The sequence below is a fragment of the Chiloscyllium plagiosum genome, chromosome 9, assembly GCF_004010195.1.
Source record: "Chiloscyllium plagiosum isolate BGI_BamShark_2017 chromosome 9, ASM401019v2, whole genome shotgun sequence".
NCBI lineage: Eukaryota > Metazoa > Chordata > Chondrichthyes > Orectolobiformes > Hemiscylliidae > Chiloscyllium > Chiloscyllium plagiosum.
The window spans coordinates 51,780,008-51,787,320 of NC_057718.1; the positions used below are offsets into that span (position 1 = coordinate 51,780,008).

Here is a 7,313-nt window from a genome sequence, read left to right on the forward strand (position 1 = left end):
ATTGAGTTGATATCTGGAGCATGAACTATAGGATGGTGGTAGAGTAGGGCTCCTGAGCCATACCTCATCCACTCTGACTACTTTTCTTTCTTCTTTTCTTTATTTTCTTAGTTTTTCTCTCTTTCTACTTACCTTTTGGAAAGAGCTTGGTCATAGAGGCAGTGGCGGTGATGGCGCTGGCTGAGGGCCAAGAGCAGAGACTTTGGTGGTTGGTCACAAGGTGGTTGGTGTGCCCAGGTAGAACTCTGGCAGTTGGCAGCATCATGGAAGTGACTGGAGGTCTCTAACAGCACCAGAACGGGTCTTTGGCAGCCTGTGGAGATGCTGATGAGCCTGGATGGTGGTCAGTGGTAAGATGGCAGTGCAGAGGCACAGGGATTGAGAAATTGAGTCCAGTGTGAGAGACACAGAGAGAGAGAGAGAGAATGGCGGTCAGCGGTGAGACAGCAGCACAGTGGTGCAGGGAGAGAGAGATCATGCCCCCATGGGAAAAGCCCAGCATGGTGTGACTGCAAGCCTATGCTAAAAAAGGATTGCAACTCGGAACTTTTAGCTTTATTCCTTATTTACTACTTTATACTGACGAGAACTGTAATGTTGCACTTTTAACTTATTTCTTTATTTTTCCGACACTTGACCAAAGACTTTGTACCTAAGATGGCACCGTGAATGGCAACATTTTAAGCTTTTCACTGTATTCCTGTATCCCTGTCAGTGTGTGACAATAAAACTTAATTTTAATTTTGACATGAACGGTGTCAGGATCTAGGAGGGATTGACTGGGGGTGGGCTGTAAGGTGTATGAAGGACAGGTGGCTTAACGACTTCTAAAACAGCTTCAATAAAAGCATGGGGACTGCTTAAGGGCCTTCTAAGCAGCCCTAATGGCAGGGTGGGGGGGCAAGACTTTAGAATTCAGAACATTAATCTCCACGTATTTAATCATTCTCCTGGTTCATCTTCTTTGTATTTTGACATTTCCTGCTATATCTTGACAAGGAAGATCACGTTCAAATTTTGAAATGGGTTGACAGGGCCAACACTCCAACTATCCAAAGTCAATGTCTGAAGCCATGGTCTATGATTGAATTTGGACTTACTTGTACACATTCACCGGTTAGCTACAGTCACCAAAGGGTTTCCCCACTGCCTGTTCACTTCAAAGACAGGGAATCAACCATTAGTGTTTTTGGTTGATGAAAGGAGGACCTTGCTGCTCTTCCTGACCCAACAAATTTATGATTCAAAATGTACTGAAGTTTAATCTGCACAGCCTCCAGAGTCTCCTTTTGGAACTGTGAGACAAACCCCTCAACAATTGGTGCAAAGTTTGTGAGAAGATTTGTAGCTCGGGTGCTCGTTGCTGTGGTTCTGTTCGCCGAGCTGGAAGTTTTTGTTACAAACGTTTCGTCCCCTGTCTAGGTGACATTCTCAGTGCTTGGGAGCCTCCTGTGAAGCGCGCTTCTGTGGTGTTTCCTCCGGCATTTATAGTGGCCTGTCCCTGCCGCTTCCGGTTGTCAGTTTCAGCTGTCCGCTGTAGTGGCCAGTATATTGGGTCCAGGTCGATGTGTTTGTTGATGGAGTTTGTGGATGAGTGCCATGCAGACAACAACTCACCAGAACGAAGGACCCGATACCCAGCATGATCAAAACTAATGTAGTGTACAAAATCTGGTGTTTCCTCCGGCATTTATAGAGTGCCATCCACAATCTCCATCAACAAACACATCGACCTGGACCCAATATACCGGCCACTACAGCGGACAGCTGAAACTGACAACCGGAAGCGGTAGGGACAGGCCACTATAAATGCCGGAGGAAACACCACAGAAGCGCTTCACAGGAGGCACCCAAGCACTGAGGATGTCACCTTGACAGGAGACGAAACGTTTGCAATAAAAACTTCCAGCTCGGCGAACAGAACCACAGCAATTGGTGCAAATAGACAGGGGGTGCCAAGCTCAAGCTCCATCCTCTCTATTAGAAATTGTAATTGGAGTTCTACACATGGTAACATGCTTTTCCTGCCTATTCACAGGCCTGAATAAAAACTGCATCAGGTTTTGACATGGCTGTTGTGTATCTACGAAACTAACATATTACTTCTTGCCATATTGAAACATGCACCCATTGTTTCCACGGAATTTTTCTAGCTATTCATATCATATGGCTTTGAAAAATACCAGGGAGTAGAACCACTTAATTGTGCTAAAGTCAGGTATGTATGTGAGAAATCTGGACAGCAAGCATCATAAATTGTTTATATCTTGGGTTCTAACACTTGCAATGTGTATAATACAGTCATGTTAATTGGTGCTTGTTGAAAATTTCTGTGGGAGCTCAAAACATTTTGAAATAAGACTAGATAGTGAATAAATGATATTTTCAGGCAAACTGCTACTATTTAATTCCATTTTCTTTACAGCATACAGAATGGACTCAAACTTGATTATCCAAAGGAAACCTCTTCAAAAAATACATTTGTATGCAATTTACCATTGCTTGGCAGGCTGTTAAAAATTGGTGAGTCGTACAATTAAGTTTGACATTTGCCTCTCTCTCAGTGAACAAAAAGGGTCCTTCAACAAGCAGTAAGGCTCCTGATTTAATGGGTTGTTTAAATCTTTGGCTCAGATGATTTTGGCAATGGGACTAGCAATTGTGCAGATCAATGGCAGGTCACTCCCGTCCTGAATTTGTGTGTTTTGATTTATTTTGTGTCAAATCAGAAAAATAATTTCCAAATTTTGTCCCTCTCTATTTTCCAGATGCTTAAGCATGAGTTATGTTTTGCCAGCATTTCTGGTTTCCTTCTTAATATCCTGTCCATCATATTAAGGCAGGAATATCTTAAAGGTCCAGACGTTTATTTATAAAATTTGCATGTTTGCATGATAAGTAATGAATAAATGACAAAGCAGATTTTGAACTGACAGCAGTTGTATCCAAGAGTGTGGTGCTGGAAAAGCACAGCTGGTCAGGCAGCATCCGAAGAGCAGGAAAATTGACGTTTCAGGGAAAACCCTTCATCAGGAATGAGGCTGGAAGCCTCGGGGGTGGAGAGTTTTATCCAAACCCAGTGCCTGGTTCAGAAACACTCTTTTTAAGAGCGCATATGCAGTAAATATATCTGGTATTCCAGTATCTCTCTACATCTTCATAATTGGGATGTCTATGCTTTATGTAGAAGTCAAATCCAATGTTAATATTAGATTGACTGTCAACAGTCGATTTTCTTGTAACATGATAATGAGTGCCATTATTCACAATAAAAGTTCAAACATTAACAAAATTTAGTGTTATGTCTCTCCATCTGTCTCTTGTGCTGCATTCCAGCGACCTAATTGATAGTTTTAGAATCACCAGCAATCCTCTTGGCACCCAGAATATGGCATTGACAGAACATTTTCCTTATCAGATGCTGTAAGGTTTTTGTCCTTTTGGAACTGTCCCACAAGTTGGTTCAATCTGTTTCAGCTACCTCCTAGTGCCCATCTTGCTTGACTAAACTATCAGAAAATAAATGAGTAGAATATATTTTTGAGGTCCTGCCAAACAACTTTGTATACTTCAGGGAAAATGTCCTCTTCATTGTGTGTCTGGATGTTGAGCACTCACTGAGTAACAGTGCTAGTAGGAATGTCTGGTGAGAGTTTAAGGGTTTGTGGTTTTGGGCAAGGCAGGAAAATTCACACGTCAAGGGTGTGGTGATGGAAAAGCACAGCTGGTCAGGCAGAATCCAAGAAGCAGTAGAATCGATGTTTTGAGCACAGGCTCTTCACCAGGAAGGAGGCTTGTGGGTCAAGAGGGCTGAGAGATAAATGCAATGGGGCTGGGGTGAAGGTAGCTGAGAATACAATAGGTAGATGAAGATGGGGATCAAGGTGATAGGTCAGAGAGGAGGTTGGAGCAGATAGGTGGGAAGGACGATGGACAGGTAAGACAGGTCATAAGGGTGGTGCCAAGTTGGAAGGTTGGATCTGGAATAAGGAGAGCGGAGGGGAAATGAAGAAACTGGTGAAATCCACATTGATCCCATGTGGTTGGCGGATCCCAAGGTGGAAGATGAAGGGTTCTTCCTCCAGGCGTCAGGTGGTAAGGGTTTGGTGATGGAGGAGGCCCAGCACTTGCATGTCCTTGGAGGAGTGGGAGGGGGAGTTAGTGTTTGGCCATGGGGTAGTAGGGTTGTTTCATATCCTGGAAATATTCTCTGTAGCATTCTGCAAATAGGTGTCCTGTCTTCCCAATGTACAGGAGACCACACCAGGTGCAACGGATACAGTGGACGACATGCGTGGAAGTGTAGGTAAATCTCTGATGGATGTGGAAGGCTCCTATGGGGTCTTGGAAGGAGGTAAGGTGGGAGGTGTGGTCGCAGGTTTTGCGATTGCGGTGACAGGGGAAGGTGCTGGGAGGGAAGCATGGTACGGTGGTTGGTATGGATCTGAAAAGAGAGTCACGGAGGGAATGGTCTTTACAAAAATTCATACATCAATATATAAAATTGCAAGTCTGTTAAACATTAGAGTTGAGCTTAGCACGCATTTAGTGAAGAAGAAAATCAATGTTGCGTGAGGACAGTGAGTTTAGGACTTGATCAATCAGGAAAGCTAAGAGAAAGTGTACAATTAAATTATCAAAGAACATAAACCAAGACAAAAAAGCACAGAACATACAAATGAAAGCCACTGTGGGAATTGGACCATTAAGAAATGCTGATGAAAAAAATCACATGCACTGTTAGCAAATTGGCAGGTAAAGTAACTCGTTTCTGTTTCAGGGCAATTGCTGTGTTCTCAAGGTCCTTCTCTTCACAAGGAGACAGAGCAGTGACAGGGGCTCCAGCTTGAGGAAGAACTACACACAGGCACCTCAGAAGTTTCCTCCCAGGATCTGCCAGAGGTGGCTGGGTCCTCCTCCTCCACGCTATAGAAGGTGAAGCCGAGGAGGGTCCATTTGCTGTCAAGGTGTCAGAGTCCTCCCGAAACAGTTGCCCCTACTGTCACCCAAACTAAACCTCCAGCACTATCGGGCCCCACTGCCGGACATGCTCCTTTCATCCTCATCATGGAATTTCAGACAATATTCAGACATTGTGATGAATAAAGAGATGAAAAAAAACTTTTTGAGGGCACTTTGGTAGCTTGGATAACTGTGTTTTATATCAAGCGTCTTTCATTGGCTTTGCATTAGATCATCTGCATCAGTGTGTAGACCTAAATGTAACTGTGACAGATAATGCTTAGCTTCATGTCCTCACAGGATGTGCCATATATTGATGTTTATGTTGAGAGCGTGCTGCAGCATGTAGAATCAAGGTTTATACAGAACAATGTTTCTGCTAGCACCATGGACACTCATGGTCAAACATCTCTATTTCCCTGGCCTCTGTGTCTGAAGGTAATGGTGTGAACGAAGTGATTAGCAATGCCTTGAGCAGGGAAATTTACAGCACACAGAGAGATGATGCCTTAGATGTTGGACTGGGGACCCACAGATCTGTGTTCGTACAATGTATGGTGCGTTATATTTTTAATTCATTCAGCGGATGCAGGCATCACTGGCTAGGCCAACATTTATTGCCCTTGCCTTATTGCCCAGAGGATATTTGAGTCTTCCACATAACTGTGGGTCTGGAGTCTCATGTAGGATGACAGTTTTGTTCCCGAAAGGACATTAGTGAATCAGATGAGTTTTTCTGACAATAGTTTCATAGTCAGGAGTAGATTCTTAATTCCAGATATTTTTTATTGAATTCAAATTCCAGCATCTGCCATGATGGGATTCAAACCCGGGTCCTCAGACATAACCTGGGTGTCTGGATAAACAGCTCAGCAATACTACCACTGTGCCATCATCTCCCCATGTTACTGTGTGGAAGATAACAACTTGGAAAGTTAAAAGTGAGAATGTCGAAACTGCAAGAGTCAAAACACAGATCCATGCAAGTAAAATTCAAGTTCTTTGTCCATCAGGACATTTTCTGTGCACAAGCAATAAATGGATGGGGTCCCAGATAGAGCTCAACTGAAAATGTGGACTTCAAGAATCCAAAACACACAAAAATGGCGGGTTGGGTTGAGAAGTTAGTATTGTGAAAATTTGCAATGTTTCTGGATGAATACAAATGTTGTTGCCTTCTCAAGAGCTTCACATTGGTGGGTCTTGTAGCCTATCCCTCAGGTTGTTGCTCTTACCTCATCCACTATGGATGTGCTTGCATCCATTTACTTTCCCATTGTATAGTTTTGATTTCCAGCATGTTGGAAGGTATAATACACTTTGGCAAATGGCTTCTAGCCTCAGCCTCTGTGCAATTGTAAGAACCCTGAACAAACAGATTTCTTACCTGGCAGCCTTTTCTGTAAACCTCATAGGCTACTTGCCTCTACAAGCACACACCCAAACTGTCTACACTGGATCTACCCACCATTCCAACTTCTCTCACCAAGCCTCTGGCAGATGAGGTAAGCATGCCAGATGTGGTCATACACTGTCCACCTCTTGAAGTCAGGGCACTCCTGAACCCCTTTTCCACCACCCATTCCCATCCATGCATTATAGTACCCCGTCCTTACAAGTATAGTACGTACAAGTTCAAAATTGTCATTTCCCCAGCCGTCCAGGCTGCAGACCCCAAATCTCATAAATAGGTTGTCATGTTTCCTTCTCAGAGCAGAAGCCCTTCCTTGTGCTCCAGCAAACTCCTTTTCCCTAAGTTTCCCTGGTTGGCCCTTAAGGACCGTCTGTGACCTCCCCCTTTGACTGATGGTGTCTTAGTGATTAGCACTGCTACCTCACAGCACCAGGGACCGGGGGTTCGATTCCACCCTTGAGTGACTGTCTGTGTGGAGTTTGCAAGTTTAGATTAGATTCCTCACAGATTAGAATCCCTACAGTGTGGAAATAGGCCCTTTGGCCCAACAAGGCGAAAGTGAGGGCAGCAGATGCTGGAGATCAGAGTCAAGATTAGAATAATGCTGGAAAAGCACAGGAAGTCAGGCTGCATCTGAGGACAAGGAAAATCGACATTTCAACATCGATTTTCCTGCTCCTCGGATGCTGCCTGACCTGCTGTCCTTCTTCAAGGACCGCAATTTCCCCCCCGACGTGGTCGACGATGCACTCCACCACATCTCTTCCACTTCCCGCTCCTCCGCCCTTGAACCCCGCCCCTCCAACCGCCACCAGGACAGAACCCCACTGGTCCTCACCTACCACCCCACCAATCTCCATGTACAGCCCATCATCCGCCGTCACTTCCGCCACCCCCAAACAGACCCCAGCACCAAGGATATATTCCCCTCCCCTCC

At 44.5% G+C, this 7,313-nt stretch overlaps 1 protein-coding gene across 22 annotated transcripts in view; it reads right to left on the reverse strand.

The window, feature by feature from the left end:
* Positions 1-7,313, reverse strand: part of nrxn1a (neurexin 1a) — a 1,882,581-nt gene that overhangs the window by 974,784 nt on the left and 900,484 nt on the right. The gene's annotated exons all lie outside the window — the stretch shown is intronic.